A 16,394-nucleotide genomic window follows, 5' to 3' on the forward strand; every position below is an offset into this window, starting at 1 on the left:
TCGATGTCTATATGTTTCCATGGTGAGAGAAACCACTGTAGAAAATGTTTCAATAATGATCAAAATACAAACAACAAAACATTTCCCAGTCATGCAATCAATACAGATGATCATCAGTCTAAATGACACTAAAAGCAGGTAAGACATTTTGGACGCCTTTTAATTGACTATTTGAAGTGATATTGTTTGCATGTATTCCAGTGGTGGGAAGTCCATGTAGCAGTCCTGTAAAAAAGCAATAGAGTAAATAAAAACAATGTTGCATAATTGGATTAATCTATCAGCTCGGGCCAATAGAGAACTACCAGGAAGTAAACAAACATTAATCACACATTCCATGAATAGTCAGCTCAGGAGCCAATAGAGATCTACCAGGAAGTAAACAAACATTAATCAAACATTCCATGTGTAGTCCACCAGGAGGCGCTATTTTTGCAAGTTTTACTGTGGATTGTAAGCAAATGGTCTTCGATTGAATTGCACTACTGTACGGCTCACCCCCATTCGCAGTGGTCAACACAGCCGGAGTGCAATGGCTGAGCCTCGCCCTGGGTGAACCACCTTTGTGATCATGGTATCTCCCCTGCCAGGTAAGTATAAGTTGGTAGTGACAGAGACAGGAGTGGTATTCCCAAACAGAGCACTTGGGGTGACGGTTCCCAGAAGGCACCGTCCTCACAGATCAGTGAATTTAAAATCAGTGATCAGTGTGAAATGCAAAATAAAGGCACAATTGATGAGTAAACATATCAGTTGCTTGCCAAAAGTCTCAGCCAGTTGAGACTTGTACACAGAGGCAAACCAACTACCTAGACTACACCAATGAATTGGGTCACCAGTTATTTTTTTCACAAGATAAAGGTTGCACCGTTCCCGGAAGTGCTGCAATACCGGGTCAATGCTTGGAGTGAGCAGAGCAAGCCCCTTTTTCATCTCCCAGAGCTAAAAATCGGCTTAATATGTAGTCCTCATATAGAGGACATATCAGATATTAAACTGATAAGAACAGATACTACACTTGATCTTAGCCAAAAGGCCGAGAAGCGATGACACATGAATGTTTGCCTCCAGACCCAACGGACTAGCGCATCTCTCAAATGTCGGGGTGCGGCTCATACAAATGGGCGTGGCAGTCGCCTGTTACTTAACATCCCACTCCCCACGCAGCCTGTATTCTTAAAAATCTTTGATTTCCTTCCAATCAAAAGTGTAAGCTCTTGATGAACTCTTGTTGATTCCTTCCAATCAAAAGTGTAAGCTCTTGATGAACTCTTGTTGATTCCTTCCAATCAAAAGTGTAAGCTCTTGATGAACTCTTGTTGATTCCTTCCAATCAAAAGTGTAAGCTCTTGATTAACTCTTGTTGAATTCACTTATAATTCAGAGAGTGATTTCACTTTTAGGCACCTCTGTCTAAAAATGGAACTAACCCCAAACAGCCCTCAAAAATCATTCGTTTTTTTGCAATAAAAAGTGTAAGCTCCTGCCTAAATCTTGATTTCACTCTAAATTCAGACAGTAATTTGAGACTTGATCCAAAGCTCAACCAGAGACTCCAGGAATAAGTTTACTCAAATGACAGGCTCTTCCATCCTACTAATTTCTTTTTCTTACAAGTACATGAGGCTTAGCCAAATAGCAGAGCCTGGCAAAAAATAAGGTCAACTCATTGATGTTCCTCTCCACGGAAGTCTTTAGTAAAAGGCGAAAGACTTATGCATATTGAAGAGAAACCAAAGTCAGTAGCACAATCAGGTGAAAGGCAGCCCTATATCCCTGTGGAACAAGTAATCCCTCTTGCGGTAGGGAGTGGTTGAGCTGCGGGTGTCCAAAGCCTAACCCATTTCCCAGCCCCCTTTCCTCAAAAAATCTATGATTTCTTTTCAATCAAAAATTGTAAGGCCCTCCTGAAAGTTTGTTGGTTTACTGTGAATTCAGACAATCATTCAGTGATTTAACACTCCAGTGGTGAGTAAACAGGTCCCTTGTTGGCAAAGAAGCTCAATCTTGGGGACCAACAGTAGTTCAAAGAGATGTGTGCAAGTGAAAAGCACTGGTTTTTCTTTGACACTAATATCAGTGGAGAGTGCGGACGCAGTCCCCAACTACCACAAAAACACTGCCCTGCACTCTGAAAACTTCACACACAGGCTCAGGGCCACCACGGGAAGAGCATGCACGCAAGTACACACGTGCACGCACACACACACACACTCGGACTGAATGGGAGTCAATGGGAGCTTCCCCAGGGGAACCTCCTATTGGGCCCAAAATCTACAGTGGCCCCCCTGAGGGCCCCAGGAGGAGCTGGTCCAAATTTCAGAAGCCCAGCACCAACCAAGACAGAGTTGCAGGCAAAATCCAAACTCATTTCCCGGTTTGTAGTGGTCGGTTTCACAAATTATTGGACTGACAGCCGCACTCTGCAAACTTCACACACAAGCTAAGGGCCACCATGGGTAGAGCATGCACACGAGCACACACGTGCAAGCTCCTGATGAACCCTTGTTGAATTCACTTTGAATTCAGACAGTGATTTCACTTTCAGGCACCTCTGTCCGAAAATGGAATCACCCAAAAACAAACCTCAAAAGTCATTGATTTTTTTTCAATCAAAAATTGTAAGGCCCTCCTGAAATGTTGTTGGTTTACTGTTAATTCAGACAATCACTCAGTGGTTTAACACTCCAGTGGTGAGTATACTGGTCCATTGTTGGCAAAGAGGCTCAATCTTGGGGACCAACAGTAGTTGAAAGAGATGTGTCCAAGTGGAAAGCACTGGTTTTTCTTTGACACTAATATCAGGGGAGAGCGCGGACGCAGTCCCCCACTACCACAAATTATGCAGTCGAGATTCCCACATTTGAGGAATTCGCAGTGGTCAACACAGCCGGAGTGCAATGGCTGAGCCTCGCCCTGGGTGAACCACCTTTGTGATCATGGTATCTCCCCTGCCAGGTAAGTATAAGTTGGTAGTGACAGAGACAGGAGTGGTATTCCCAAACAGAGCACTTGGGGTGACGGTTCCCAGATGGCACCGTCCTCACAGATCAGTGAATTTAAAATCAGTGATCAGTGTGAAATGCAAAATAAAGGCACAATTGATGAGTAAACATATCAGTTGCTTGCCAAAAGTCTCAGCCAGTTGAGACTTGTACACAGAGGCAAACCAACTACCTAGACTACACCAATGAATTGGGTCACCAGTTATTATTTTTACAAGATAAAGGTTGCACCGTTCCCGGAAGTGCTGCAATACCGGGTCAATGCTTGGAGTGAGCAGAGCAAGCCCCTTTTTCATCTCCCAGAGCTAAAAATCGGCTTAATATGTAGTCCTCATATAGAGGACATATCAGATATTAAACTGATAAGAACAGATACTACACTTGATCTTAGCCAAAAGGCCGAGAAGCGATGACACATGAATGTTTGCCTCCAGACCCAACGGACTAGCGCATCTCTCAAATGTCGGGGTGCGGCTCATACAAATGGGCGTGGCAGTCGCCTGTTACTTAACATCCCACTCCCCACGCAGCCTGTATTCTTAAAAATCTTTGATTTCCTTCCAATCAAAAGTGTAAGCTCTTGATGAACTCTTGTTGATTCCTTCCAATCAAAAGTGTAAGCTCTTGATGAACTCTTGTTGATTCCTTCCAATCAAAAGTGTAAGCTCTTGATGAACTCTTGTTGATTCCTTCCAATCAAAAGTGTAAGCTCTTGATTAACTCTTGTTGAATTCACTTATAATTCAGAGAGTGATTTCACTTTTAGGCACCTCTGTCTAAAAATGGAACTAACCCCAAACAGCCCTCAAAAATCATTCGTTTTTTTGCAATAAAAAGTGTAAGCTCCTGCCTAAATCTTGATTTCACTCTAAATTCAGACAGTAATTTGAGACTTGATCCAAAGCTCAACCAGAGACTCCAGGAATAAGTTTACTCAAATGACAGGCTCTTCCATCCTACTAATTTCTTTTTCTTACAAGTACATGAGGCTTAGCCAAATAGCAGAGCCTGGCAAAAAATAAGGTCAACTCATTGATGTTCCTCTCCACGGAAGTCTTTAGTAAAAGGCGAAAGACTTATGCATATTGAAGAGAAACCAAAGTCAGTAGCACAATCAGGTGAAAGGCAGCCCTATATCCCTGTGGAACAAGTAATCCCTCTTGCGGTAGGGAGTGGTTGAGCTGCGGGTGTCCAAAGCCTAACCCATTTCCCAGCCCCCTTTCCTCAAAAAATCTATGATTTCTTTTCAATCAAAAATTGTAAGGCCCTCCTGAAAGTTTGTTGGTTTACTGTGAATTCAGACAATCATTCAGTGATTTAACACTCCAGTGGTGAGTAAACAGGTCCCTTGTTGGCAAAGAAGCTCAATCTTGGGGACCAACAGTAGTTCAAAGAGATGTGTGCAAGTGAAAAGCACTGGTTTTTCTTTGACACTAATATCAGTGGAGAGTGCGGACGCAGTCCCCAACTACCACAAAAACACTGCCCTGCACTCTGAAAACTTCACACACAGGCTCAGGGCCACCACGGGAAGAGCATGCACGCAAGTACACACGTGCACGCACACACACACACACTCGGACTGAATGGGAGTCAATGGGAGCTTCCCCAGGGGAACCTCCTATTGGGCCCAAAATCTACAGTGGCCCCCCTGAGGGCCCCAGGAGGAGCTGGTCCAAATTTCAGAAGCCCAGCACCAACCAAGACAGAGTTGCAGGCAAAATCCAAACTCATTTCCCGGTTTGTAGTGGTCGGTTTCACAAATTATTGGACTGACAGCCGCACTCTGCAAACTTCACACACAAGCTAAGGGCCACCATGGGTAGAGCATGCACACGAGCACACACGTGCAAGCTCCTGATGAACTCTTGTTGAATTCACTTTGAATTCAGACAGTGATTTCACTTTCAGGCACCTCTGTCCGAAAATGGAATCACCCAAAAACAAACCTCAAAAGTCATTGATTTTTTTTCAATCAAAAATTGTAAGGCCCTCCTGAAATGTTGTTGGTTTACTGTTAATTCAGACAATCACTCAGTGGTTTAACACTCCAGTGGTGAGTATACTGGTCCATTGTTGGCAAAGAGGCTCAATCTTGGGGACCAACAGTAGTTGAAAGAGATGTGTCCAAGTGGAAAGCACTGGTTTTTCTTTGACGCTAATATCAGGGGAGAGCGCGGACGCAGTCCCCCACTACCACAAATTATGCAGTCGAGATTCCCACATTTGAGGAATTCGCAGTGGTCAACACAGCCGGAGTGCAATGGCTGAGCCTCGCCCTGGGTGAACCACCTTTGTGATCATGGTATCTCCCCTGCCAGGTAAGTATAAGTTGGTAGTGACAGAGACAGGAGTGGTATTCCCAAACAGAGCACTTGGGGTGACGGTTCCCAGATGGCACCGTCCTCACAGATCAGTGAATTTAAAATCAGTGATCAGTGTGAAATGCAAAATAAAGGCACAATTGATGAGTAAACATATCAGTTGCTTGCCAAAAGTCTCAGCCAGTTGAGACTTGTACACAGAGGCAAACCAACTACCTAGACTACACCAATGAATTGGGTCACCAGTTATTTTTTTCACAAGATAAAGGGTGCACCGTTCCCGGAAGTGCTGCAATACCGGGTCAATGCTTGGAGTGAGCAGAGCAAGCCCCTTTTTCATCTCCCAGAGCTAAAAATCGGCTTAATATGTAGTCCTCATATAGAGGACATATCAGATATTAAACTGATAAGAACAGATACTACACTTGATCTTAGCCAAAAGGCCGAGAAGCGATGACACATGAATGTTTGCCTCCAGACCCAACGGACTAGCGCATCTCTCAAATGTCGGGGTGCGGCTCATACAAATGGGCGTGGCAGTCGCCTGTTACTTAACATCCCACTCCCCACGCAGCCTGTATTCTTAAAAATCTTTGATTTCCTTCCAATCAAAAGTGTAAGCTCTTGATGAACTCTTGTTGATTCCTTCCAATCAAAAGTGTAAGCTCTTGATGAACTCTTGTTGATTCCTTCCAATCAAAAGTGTAAGCTCTTGATTAACTCTTGTTGAATTCACTTCTAATTCAGAGAGTGATTTCACTTTTAGGCACCTCTGTCTTAAAATGGAACTAACCCCAAACAGCCCTCAAAAATCATTCGTTTTTTTGCAATCAAAAGTGTAAGCTCCGGCCTAAATCTTGATTTCACTCTAAATTCAGACAGTAATTTGAGACTTGATCCAAAGCTCAACCAGAGACTCCAGGAATAAGTTTACTCAAATGACAGGCTCTTCCATCCTACTAATTTCTTTTTCTTACAAGTACATGAGGCTTAGCCAAATAGCAGAGCCTGGCAAAAAATAAGGTCAACTCATTGTTGTTCCTCTCCACGGAAGTCTTTAGTAAAAGGCGAAAGACTTATGCGTATTGAAGAGAAACCAAAGTCAGTAGCACAATCAGGTGAAAGGCAGCCCTATATCCCTGTGGAACAAGTAATCCCTCTTGCGGTAGGGAGTGGTTGAGCTGCGGGTGTCCAAAGCCTAACCCATTTCCCAGCCCCCTTTCCTCAAAAAATCTATGATTTCTTTTCAATCAAAAATTGTAAGGCCCTCCTGAAATGTTGTTGGTTTACTGTGAATTCAGACAATCATTCAGTGATTTAACACTCCAGTGGTGAGTAAACAGGTCCATTGTTGGCAAAGAAGCTCAATCTTGGGGACCAACAGTAGTTCAAAGAGATGTGTGCAAGTGAAAAGCACTGGTTTTTCTTTGACACTAATATCAGTGGAGAGTGCGGACGCAGTCCCCAACTACCACAAAAACACTGCCCTGCACTCTGAAAACTTCACACACAGGCTAAGGGGCCACCACGGGAAGAGCATGCACGCAAGTACACACGTGCACGCACACACACACACACTCGGACTGAATGGGAGTCAATGGGAGCTTCCCCAGGGGAACCTCCTATTGGGCCCAAAATCTACAGTGGCCCCCCTGAGGGCCCCGGGAGGAGCTGGTCCAAATTTCAGCAGCCCAGCACCAACCAAGACAGAGTTGCAGGCAAAATCCAAACTCATTTCCCGGTTTGTAGTGGTCGGTTTCACAAATTCTTGGAGACCTGTCTTGGACTGACAGCCGCACTCTGCAAACTTCACACACAAGCTCAGGGCCACCATGGGTAGAGCATGCACACGAGCACACACGTGCAAGCTCCTGATGAACTCTTGTTGAATTCACTTTGAATTCAGACAGTGATTTCACTTTCAGGCACCTCTGTCCGAAAATGGAATCACCCAAAAACAAACCTCAAAAGTCATTGATTTTTTTTCAATCAAAAATTGTAAGGCCCTCCTGAAATGTTGTTGGTTTACTGTTAATTCAGACAATCACTCAGTGGTTTAACACTCCAGTGGTGAGTATACTGGTCCATTGTTGGCAAAGAGGCTCAATCTTGGGGACCAACAGTAGTTGAAAGAGATGTGTCCAAGTGGAAAGCACTGGTTTTTCTTTGACACTAATATCAGGGGAGAGCGCGGACGCAGTCCCCCACTACCACAAATTATGCAGTCGAGATTCCCACATTTGAGGAATTCGCAGTGGTCAACACAGCCGGAGTGCAATGGCTGAGCCTCGCCCTGGGTGAACCACCTTTGTGATCATGGTATCTCCCCTGCCAGGTAAGTATAAGTTGGTAGTGACAGAGACAGGAGTGGTATTCCCAAACAGAGCACTTGGGGTGACGGTTCCCAGATGGCACCGTCCTCACAGATCAGTGAATTTAAAATCAGTGATCAGTGTGAAATGCAAAATAAAGGCACAATTGATGAGTAAACATATCAGTTGCTTGCCAAAAGTCTCAGCCAGTTGAGACTTGTACACAGAGGCAAACCAACTACCTAGACTACACCAATGAATTGGGTCACCAGTTATTATTTTTACAAGATAAAGGTTGCACCGTTCCCGGAAGTGCTGCAATACCGGGTCAATGCTTGGAGTGAGCAGAGCAAGCCCCTTTTTCATCTCCCAGAGCTAAAAATCGGCTTAATATGTAGTCCTCATATAGAGGACATATCAGATATTAAACTGATAAGAACAGATACTACACTTGATCTTAGCCAAAAGGCCGAGAAGCGATGACACATGAATGTTTGCCTCCAGACCCAACGGACTAGCGCATCTCTCAAATGTCGGGGTGCGGCTCATACAAATGGGCGTGGCAGTCGCCTGTTACTTAACATCCCACTCCCCACGCAGCCTGTATTCTTAAAAATCTTTGATTTCCTTCCAATCAAAAGTGTAAGCTCTTGATGAACTCTTGTTGATTCCTTCCAATCAAAAGTGTAAGCTCTTGATTAACTCTTGTTGAATTCACTTCTAATTCAGAGAGTGATTTCACTTTTAGGCACCTCTGTCTTAAAATGGAACTAACCCCAAACAGCCCTCAAAAATCATTCGTTTTTTTGCAATCAAAAGTGTAAGCTCCGGCCTAAATCTTGATTTCACTCTAAATTCAGACAGTAATTTGAGACTTGATCCAAAGCTCAACCAGAGACTCCAGGAATAAGTTTACTCAAATGACAGGCTCTTCCATCCTACTAATTTCTTTTTCTTACAAGTACATGAGGCTTAGCCAAATAGCAGAGCCTGGCAAAAAATAAGGTCAACTCATTGTTGTTCCTCTCCACGGAAGTCTTTAGTAAAAGGCGAAAGACTTATGCGTATTGAAGAGAAACCAAAGTCAGTAGCACAATCAGGTGAAAGGCAGCCCTATATCCCTGTGGAACAAGTAATCCCTCTTGCGGTAGGGAGTGGTTGAGCTGCGGGTGTCCAAAGCCTAACCCATTTCCCAGCCCCCTTTCCTCAAAAAATCTATGATTTCTTTTCAATCAAAAATTGTAAGGCCCTCCTGAAATGTTGTTGGTTTACTGTGAATTCAGACAATCATTCAGTGATTTAACACTCCAGTGGTGAGTAAACAGGTCCATTGTTGGCAAAGAAGCTCAATCTTGGGGACCAACAGTAGTTCAAAGAGATGTGTGCAAGTGAAAAGCACTGGTTTTTCTTTGACACTAATATCAGTGGAGAGTGCGGACGCAGTCCCCAACTACCACAAAAACACTGCCCTGCACTCTGAAAACTTCACACACAGGCTCAGGGCCACCACGGGAAGAGCATGCACGCAAGTACACACGTGCACGCACACACACACACACTCGGACTGAATGGGAGTCAATGGGAGCTTCCCCAGGGGAACCTCCTATTGGGCCCAAAATCTACAGTGGCCCCCCTGAGGGCCCCGGGAGGAGCTGGTCCAAATTTCAGCAGCCCAGCACCAACCAAGACAGAGTTGCAGGCAAAATCCAAACTCATTTCCCGGTTTGTAGTGGTCGGTTTCACAAATTCTTGGAGACCTGTCTTGGACTGACAGCCGCACTCTGCAAACTTCACACACAAGCTCAGGGCCACCATGGGTAGAGCATGCACACGAGCACACACGTGCAAGCTCCTGATGAACTCTTGTTGAATTCACTTTGAATTCAGACAGTGATTTCACTTTCAGGCACCTCTGTCCGAAAATGGAATCACCCAAAAACAAACCTCAAAAGTCATTGATTTTTTTTCAATCAAAAATTGTAAGGCCCTCCTGAAATGTTGTTGGTTTACTGTTAATTCAGACAATCACTCAGTGGTTTAACACTCCAGTGGTGAGTATACTGGTCCATTGTTGGCAAAGAGGCTCAATCTTGGGGACCAACAGTAGTTGAAAGAGATGTGTCCAAGTGGAAAGCACTGGTTTTTCTTTGACACTAATATCAGGGGAGAGCGCGGACGCAGTCCCCCACTACCACAAATTATGCAGTCGAGATTCCCACATTTGAGGAATTCGCAGTGGTCAACACAGCCGGAGTGCAATGGCTGAGCCTCGCCCTGGGTGAACCACCTTTGTGATCATGGTATCTCCCCTGCCAGGTAAGTATAAGTTGGTAGTGACAGAGACAGGAGTGGTATTCCCAAACAGAGCACTTGGGGTGACGGTTCCCAGATGGCACCGTCCTCACAGATCAGTGAATTTAAAATCAGTGATCAGTGTGAAATGCAAAATAAAGGCACAATTGATGAGTAAACATATCAGTTGCTTGCCAAAAGTCTCAGCCAGTTGAGACTTGTACACAGAGGCAAACCAACTACCTAGACTACACCAATGAATTGGGTCACCAGTTATTTTTTTCACAAGATAAAGGTTGCACCGTTCCCGGAAGTGCTGCAATACCGGGTCAATGCTTGGAGTGAGCAGAGCAAGCCCCTTTTTCATCTCCCAGAGCTAAAAATCGGCTTAATATGTAGTCCTCATATAGAGGACATATCAGATATTAAACTGATAAGAACAGATACTACACTTGATCTTAGCCAAAAGGCCGAGAAGCGATGACACATGAATGTTTGCCTCCAGACCCAACGGACTAGCGCATCTCTCAAATGTCGGGGTGCGGCTCATACAAATGGGCGTGGCAGTCGCCTGTTACTTAACATCCCACTCCCCACGCAGCCTGTATTCTTAAAAATCTTTGATTTCCTTCCAATCAAAAGTGTAAGCTCTTGATGAACTCTTGTTGATTCCTTCCAATCAAAAGTGTAAGCTCTTGATGAACTCTTGTTGATTCCTTCCAATCAAAAGTGTAAGCTCTTGATGAACTCTTGTTGAATTCACTTATAATTCAGAGAGTGATTTCACTTTTAGGCACCTCTGTCTAAAAATGGAACCAACCCCAAACAGCCCTAAAAAATCATTCGTTTTTTTTGGAATCAAAAGTGTAAGCTCCTGCCTAAATCTTGATTTCACTCAAAATTCAGACAGTAATTTGAGACTTGATCCAAAGCTCAACCAGAGACTCCAGGAATAAGTTTACTCAAATGACAGGCTCTTCCATCCTACTAATTTATTTTTCTTACAAGTACATGAGGCTTAGCCAAATAGCAGAGCGTGGCAAAAAATAAGGTCAACTCATTGTTGTTCCTCTCCACGGAAGTCTTTAGTAAAAGGCGAAAGACTTATGCGTATTGAAGAGAAACCAAAGTCAGTAGCACAATCAGGTGAAAGGCAGCCCTATATCCCTGTGGAACAAGTAATCCCTCTTGCGGTAGGGAGTAAGGTTGAGCTGCGGGTGTCCAAAGCCTAACCCATTTCCCAGCCCCCTTTCCTCAAAAAATCTATGATTTCTTTTCAATCAAAAATTGTAAGGCCCTCCTGAAATGTTGTTGGTTTACTGTGAATTCAGACAATCATTCAGTGATTTAACACTCCAGTGGTGAGTAAACAGGTCCATTGTTGGCAAAGAAGCTCAATCTTGGGGACCAACAGTAGTTCAAAGAGATGTGTGCAAGTGAAAAGCACTGGTTTTTCTTTGACACTAATATCAGTGGAGAGTGCGGACGCAGTCCCCAACTACCACAAAAACACTGCCCTGCACTCTGAAAACTTCACACACAGGCTAAGGGGCCACCACGGGAAGAGCATGCACGCAAGTACACACGTGCACGCACACACACACACACTCGGACTGAATGGGAGTCAATGGGAGCTTCCCCAGGGGAACCTCCTATTGGGCCCAAAATCTACAGTGGCCCCCCTGAGGGCCCCGGGAGGAGCTGGTCCAAATTTCAGCAGCCCAGCACCAACCAAGACAGAGTTGCAGGCAAAATCCAAACTCATTTCCCGGTTTGTAGTGGTCGGTTTCACAAATTCTTGGAGACCTGTCTTGGACTGACAGCCGCACTCTGCAAACTTCACACACAAGCTCAGGGCCACCATGGGTAGAGCATGCACACGAGCACACACGTGCAAGCTCCTGATGAACTCTTGTTGAATTCACTTTGAATTCAGACAGTGATTTCACTTTCAGGCACCTCTGTCCGAAAATGGAATCACCCAAAAACAAACCTCAAAAGTCATTGATTTTTTTTCAATCAAAAATTGTAAGGCCCTCCTGAAATGTTGTTGGTTTACTGTTAATTCAGACAATCACTCAGTGGTTTAACACTCCAGTGGTGAGTATACTGGTCCATTGTTGGCAAAGAGGCTCAATCTTGGGGACCAACAGTAGTTGAAAGAGATGTGTCCAAGTGGAAAGCACTGGTTTTTCTTTGACACTAATATCAGGGGAGAGCGCGGACGCAGTCCCCCACTACCACAAATTATGCAGTCGAGATTCCCACATTTGAGGAATTCGCAGTGGTCAACACAGCCGGAGTGCAATGGCTGAGCCTCGCCCTGGGTGAACCACCTTTGTGATCATGGTATCTCCCCTGCCAGGTAAGTATAAGTTGGTAGTGACAGAGACAGGAGTGGTATTCCCAAACAGAGCACTTGGGGTGACGGTTCCCAGATGGCACCGTCCTCACAGATCAGTGAATTTAAAATCAGTGATCAGTGTGAAATGCAAAATAAAGGCACAATTGATGAGTAAACATATCAGTTGCTTGCCAAAAGTCTCAGCCAGTTGAGACTTGTACACAGAGGCAAACCAACTACCTAGACTACACCAATGAATTGGGTCACCAGTTATTATTTTTACAAGATAAAGGTTGCACCGTTCCCGGAAGTGCTGCAATACCGGGTCAATGCTTGGAGTGAGCAGAGCAAGCCCCTTTTTCATCTCCCAGAGCTAAAAATCGGCTTAATATGTAGTCCTCATATAGAGGACATATCAGATATTAAACTGATAAGAACAGATACTACACTTGATCTTAGCCAAAAGGCCGAGAAGCGATGACACATGAATGTTTGCCTCCAGACCCAACGGACTAGCGCATCTCTCAAATGTCGGGGTGCGGCTCATACAAATGGGCGTGGCAGTCGCCTGTTACTTAACATCCCACTCCCCACGCAGCCTGTATTCTTAAAAATCTTTGATTTCCTTCCAATCAAAAGTGTAAGCTCTTGATGAACTCTTGTTGATTCCTTCCAATCAAAAGTGTAAGCTCTTGATTAACTCTTGTTGAATTCACTTCTAATTCAGAGAGTGATTTCACTTTTAGGCACCTCTGTCTTAAAATGGAACTAACCCCAAACAGCCCTCAAAAATCATTCGTTTTTTTGCAATCAAAAGTGTAAGCTCCGGCCTAAATCTTGATTTCACTCTAAATTCAGACAGTAATTTGAGACTTGATCCAAAGCTCAACCAGAGACTCCAGGAATAAGTTTACTCAAATGACAGGCTCTTCCATCCTACTAATTTCTTTTTCTTACAAGTACATGAGGCTTAGCCAAATAGCAGAGCCTGGCAAAAAATAAGGTCAACTCATTGTTGTTCCTCTCCACGGAAGTCTTTAGTAAAAGGCGAAAGACTTATGCGTATTGAAGAGAAACCAAAGTCAGTAGCACAATCAGGTGAAAGGCAGCCCTATATCCCTGTGGAACAAGTAATCCCTCTTGCGGTAGGGAGTGGTTGAGCTGCGGGTGTCCAAAGCCTAACCCATTTCCCAGCCCCCTTTCCTCAAAAAATCTATGATTTCTTTTCAATCAAAAATTGTAAGGCCCTCCTGAAATGTTGTTGGTTTACTGTGAATTCAGACAATCATTCAGTGATTTAACACTCCAGTGGTGAGTAAACAGGTCCATTGTTGGCAAAGAAGCTCAATCTTGGGGACCAACAGTAGTTCAAAGAGATGTGTGCAAGTGAAAAGCACTGGTTTTTCTTTGACACTAATATCAGTGGAGAGTGCGGACGCAGTCCCCAACTACCACAAAAACACTGCCCTGCACTCTGAAAACTTCACACACAGGCTCAGGGCCACCACGGGAAGAGCATGCACGCAAGTACACACGTGCACGCACACACACACACACTCGGACTGAATGGGAGTCAATGGGAGCTTCCCCAGGGGAACCTCCTATTGGGCCCAAAATCTACAGTGGCCCCCCTGAGGGCCCCGGGAGGAGCTGGTCCAAATTTCAGCAGCCCAGCACCAACCAAGACAGAGTTGCAGGCAAAATCCAAACTCATTTCCCGGTTTGTAGTGGTCGGTTTCACAAATTCTTGGAGACCTGTCTTGGACTGACAGCCGCACTCTGCAAACTTCACACACAAGCTCAGGGCCACCATGGGTAGAGCATGCACACGAGCACACACGTGCAAGCTCCTGATGAACTCTTGTTGAATTCACTTTGAATTCAGACAGTGATTTCACTTTCAGGCACCTCTGTCCGAAAATGGAATCACCCAAAAACAAACCTCAAAAGTCATTGATTTTTTTTCAATCAAAAATTGTAAGGCCCTCCTGAAATGTTGTTGGTTTACTGTTAATTCAGACAATCACTCAGTGGTTTAACACTCCAGTGGTGAGTATACTGGTCCATTGTTGGCAAAGAGGCTCAATCTTGGGGACCAACAGTAGTTGAAAGAGATGTGTCCAAGTGGAAAGCACTGGTTTTTCTTTGACACTAATATCAGGGGAGAGCGCGGACGCAGTCCCCCACTACCACAAATTATGCAGTCGAGATTCCCACATTTGAGGAATTCGCAGTGGTCAACACAGCCGGAGTGCAATGGCTGAGCCTCGCCCTGGGTGAACCACCTTTGTGATCATGGTATCTCCCCTGCCAGGTAAGTATAAGTTGGTAGTGACAGAGACAGGAGTGGTATTCCCAAACAGAGCACTTGGGGTGACGGTTCCCAGATGGCACCGTCCTCACAGATCAGTGAATTTAAAATCAGTGATCAGTGTGAAATGCAAAATAAAGGCACAATTGATGAGTAAACATATCAGTTGCTTGCCAAAAGTCTCAGCCAGTTGAGACTTGTACACAGAGGCAAACCAACTACCTAGACTACACCAATGAATTGGGTCACCAGTTATTTTTTTCACAAGATAAAGGTTGCACCGTTCCCGGAAGTGCTGCAATACCGGGTCAATGCTTGGAGTGAGCAGAGCAAGCCCCTTTTTCATCTCCCAGAGCTAAAAATCGGCTTAATATGTAGTCCTCATATAGAGGACATATCAGATATTAAACTGATAAGAACAGATACTACACTTGATCTTAGCCAAAAGGCCGAGAAGCGATGACACATGAATGTTTGCCTCCAGACCCAACGGACTAGCGCATCTCTCAAATGTCGGGGTGCGGCTCATACAAATGGGCGTGGCAGTCGCCTGTTACTTAACATCCCACTCCCCACGCAGCCTGTATTCTTAAAAATCTTTGATTTCCTTCCAATCAAAAGTGTAAGCTCTTGATGAACTCTTGTTGATTCCTTCCAATCAAAAGTGTAAGCTCTTGATGAACTCTTGTTGATTCCTTCCAATCAAAAGTGTAAGCTCTTGATGAACTCTTGTTGAATTCACTTATAATTCAGAGAGTGATTTCACTTTTAGGCACCTCTGTCTAAAAATGGAACCAACCCCAAACAGCCCTAAAAAATCATTCGTTTTTTTTGGAATCAAAAGTGTAAGCTCCTGCCTAAATCTTGATTTCACTCAAAATTCAGACAGTAATTTGAGACTTGATCCAAAGCTCAACCAGAGACTCCAGGAATAAGTTTACTCAAATGACAGGCTCTTCCATCCTACTAATTTATTTTTCTTACAAGTACATGAGGCTTAGCCAAATAGCAGAGCGTGGCAAAAAATAAGGTCAACTCATTGTTGTTCCTCTCCACGGAAGTCTTTAGTAAAAGGCGAAAGACTTATGCGTATTGAAGAGAAACCAAAGTCAGTAGCACAATCAGGTGAAAGGCAGCCCTATATCCCTGTGGAACAAGTAATCCCTCTTGCGGTAGGGAGTAAGGTTGAGCTGCGGGTGTCCAAAGCCTAACCCATTTCCCAGCCCCCTTTCCTCAAAAAATCTATGATTTCTTTTCAATCAAAAATTGTAAGGCCCTCCTGAAATGTTGTTGGTTTACTGTGAATTCAGACAATCATTCAGTGATTTAACACTCCAGTGGTGAGTAAACAGGTCCATTGTTGGCAAAGAAGCTCAATCTTGGGGACCAACAGTAGTTCAAAGAGATGTGTGCAAGTTAAAAGCACTGGTTTTTCTTTGACACTAATATCAGTGGAGAGTGCGGACGCAGTCCCCAACTACCACAAAAACACTGCCCTGCACTCTGAAAACTTCACACACAGGCTCAGGGCCACCACGGGAAGAGCATGCACGCAAGTACACACGTGCACGCACACACACACACACACTCGGACTGAATGGGAGTCAATGGGAGCTTCCCCAGGGGAACCTCCTATTGGGCCCAAAATCTACAGTGGCCCCCCTGAGGGCCCCGGGAGGAGCTGGTCCAAATTTCAGCAGCTCAGCACCAACCAAGACAGAGTTGCAGGCAAAATCCAAACTCATTTCCCGGTTTGTAGTGGTCGGTTTCACAAATTCTTGGAGACCTGTCTTGGACTGACAGCCG

General features: G+C 44.6%; 21 non-coding genes across 21 annotated transcripts; all 21 read right to left on the reverse strand.

Annotated features, from left to right (window-relative positions):
- Positions 1–434: 434 nt before the first annotated feature.
- LOC134109524 (U1 spliceosomal RNA) lies at positions 435–598 on the reverse strand. The gene has a single exon (XR_009942933.1). It is a non-coding gene; the product is annotated as a U1 spliceosomal RNA (small nuclear RNA).
- Positions 599–857: 259 nt separating this feature from the next.
- Positions 858–1,048, reverse strand: LOC134109548 (U2 spliceosomal RNA). The gene has a single exon (XR_009942957.1). It is a non-coding gene; the product is annotated as a U2 spliceosomal RNA (small nuclear RNA).
- A 578-nt stretch (positions 1,049–1,626) lies between these two features.
- Positions 1,627–1,742, reverse strand: LOC134109730 (U5 spliceosomal RNA). Its single transcript, XR_009943132.1, has one exon. It is a non-coding gene; the product is annotated as a U5 spliceosomal RNA (small nuclear RNA).
- A 1,060-nt stretch (positions 1,743–2,802) lies between these two features.
- LOC134109740 (U1 spliceosomal RNA) lies at positions 2,803–2,966 on the reverse strand. The gene has a single exon (XR_009943142.1). It is a non-coding gene; the product is annotated as a U1 spliceosomal RNA (small nuclear RNA).
- A 259-nt stretch (positions 2,967–3,225) lies between these two features.
- Positions 3,226–3,416, reverse strand: LOC134109549 (U2 spliceosomal RNA). Its single transcript, XR_009942958.1, has one exon. It is a non-coding gene; the product is annotated as a U2 spliceosomal RNA (small nuclear RNA).
- Positions 3,417–3,994: 578 nt separating this feature from the next.
- On the reverse strand, positions 3,995–4,110 carry LOC134109731 (U5 spliceosomal RNA). Its single transcript, XR_009943133.1, has one exon. It is a non-coding gene; the product is annotated as a U5 spliceosomal RNA (small nuclear RNA).
- Positions 4,111–5,170: 1,060 nt separating this feature from the next.
- Positions 5,171–5,334, reverse strand: LOC134109741 (U1 spliceosomal RNA). The gene has a single exon (XR_009943143.1). It is a non-coding gene; the product is annotated as a U1 spliceosomal RNA (small nuclear RNA).
- Positions 5,335–5,593: 259 nt separating this feature from the next.
- On the reverse strand, positions 5,594–5,784 carry LOC134109531 (U2 spliceosomal RNA). Its single transcript, XR_009942940.1, has one exon. It is a non-coding gene; the product is annotated as a U2 spliceosomal RNA (small nuclear RNA).
- A 534-nt stretch (positions 5,785–6,318) lies between these two features.
- LOC134109665 (U5 spliceosomal RNA) lies at positions 6,319–6,434 on the reverse strand. The gene has a single exon (XR_009943067.1). It is a non-coding gene; the product is annotated as a U5 spliceosomal RNA (small nuclear RNA).
- A 1,074-nt stretch (positions 6,435–7,508) lies between these two features.
- LOC134109742 (U1 spliceosomal RNA) lies at positions 7,509–7,672 on the reverse strand. Its single transcript, XR_009943144.1, has one exon. It is a non-coding gene; the product is annotated as a U1 spliceosomal RNA (small nuclear RNA).
- A 259-nt stretch (positions 7,673–7,931) lies between these two features.
- On the reverse strand, positions 7,932–8,122 carry LOC134109550 (U2 spliceosomal RNA). The gene has a single exon (XR_009942959.1). It is a non-coding gene; the product is annotated as a U2 spliceosomal RNA (small nuclear RNA).
- Positions 8,123–8,612: 490 nt separating this feature from the next.
- LOC134109666 (U5 spliceosomal RNA) lies at positions 8,613–8,728 on the reverse strand. The gene has a single exon (XR_009943068.1). It is a non-coding gene; the product is annotated as a U5 spliceosomal RNA (small nuclear RNA).
- Positions 8,729–9,801: 1,073 nt separating this feature from the next.
- On the reverse strand, positions 9,802–9,965 carry LOC134109744 (U1 spliceosomal RNA). Its single transcript, XR_009943147.1, has one exon. It is a non-coding gene; the product is annotated as a U1 spliceosomal RNA (small nuclear RNA).
- A 259-nt stretch (positions 9,966–10,224) lies between these two features.
- Positions 10,225–10,415, reverse strand: LOC134109551 (U2 spliceosomal RNA). Its single transcript, XR_009942960.1, has one exon. It is a non-coding gene; the product is annotated as a U2 spliceosomal RNA (small nuclear RNA).
- A 535-nt stretch (positions 10,416–10,950) lies between these two features.
- Positions 10,951–11,066, reverse strand: LOC134109688 (U5 spliceosomal RNA). Its single transcript, XR_009943090.1, has one exon. It is a non-coding gene; the product is annotated as a U5 spliceosomal RNA (small nuclear RNA).
- Positions 11,067–12,142: 1,076 nt separating this feature from the next.
- Positions 12,143–12,306, reverse strand: LOC134109745 (U1 spliceosomal RNA). The gene has a single exon (XR_009943148.1). It is a non-coding gene; the product is annotated as a U1 spliceosomal RNA (small nuclear RNA).
- Positions 12,307–12,565: 259 nt separating this feature from the next.
- Positions 12,566–12,756, reverse strand: LOC134109552 (U2 spliceosomal RNA). Its single transcript, XR_009942961.1, has one exon. It is a non-coding gene; the product is annotated as a U2 spliceosomal RNA (small nuclear RNA).
- A 490-nt stretch (positions 12,757–13,246) lies between these two features.
- Positions 13,247–13,362, reverse strand: LOC134109667 (U5 spliceosomal RNA). The gene has a single exon (XR_009943069.1). It is a non-coding gene; the product is annotated as a U5 spliceosomal RNA (small nuclear RNA).
- Positions 13,363–14,435: 1,073 nt separating this feature from the next.
- On the reverse strand, positions 14,436–14,599 carry LOC134109746 (U1 spliceosomal RNA). The gene has a single exon (XR_009943149.1). It is a non-coding gene; the product is annotated as a U1 spliceosomal RNA (small nuclear RNA).
- Positions 14,600–14,858: 259 nt separating this feature from the next.
- Positions 14,859–15,049, reverse strand: LOC134109553 (U2 spliceosomal RNA). The gene has a single exon (XR_009942962.1). It is a non-coding gene; the product is annotated as a U2 spliceosomal RNA (small nuclear RNA).
- A 535-nt stretch (positions 15,050–15,584) lies between these two features.
- LOC134109689 (U5 spliceosomal RNA) lies at positions 15,585–15,700 on the reverse strand. The gene has a single exon (XR_009943091.1). It is a non-coding gene; the product is annotated as a U5 spliceosomal RNA (small nuclear RNA).
- Between the last annotated feature and the right edge of the window lie 694 nt (positions 15,701–16,394).

Source organism: Pungitius pungitius, unplaced genomic scaffold (genome assembly GCF_949316345.1).
Source record: "Pungitius pungitius unplaced genomic scaffold, fPunPun2.1 scaffold_38, whole genome shotgun sequence".
In the NCBI taxonomy this organism is placed as follows: Eukaryota; Metazoa; Chordata; class Actinopteri; order Perciformes; family Gasterosteidae; genus Pungitius; species Pungitius pungitius.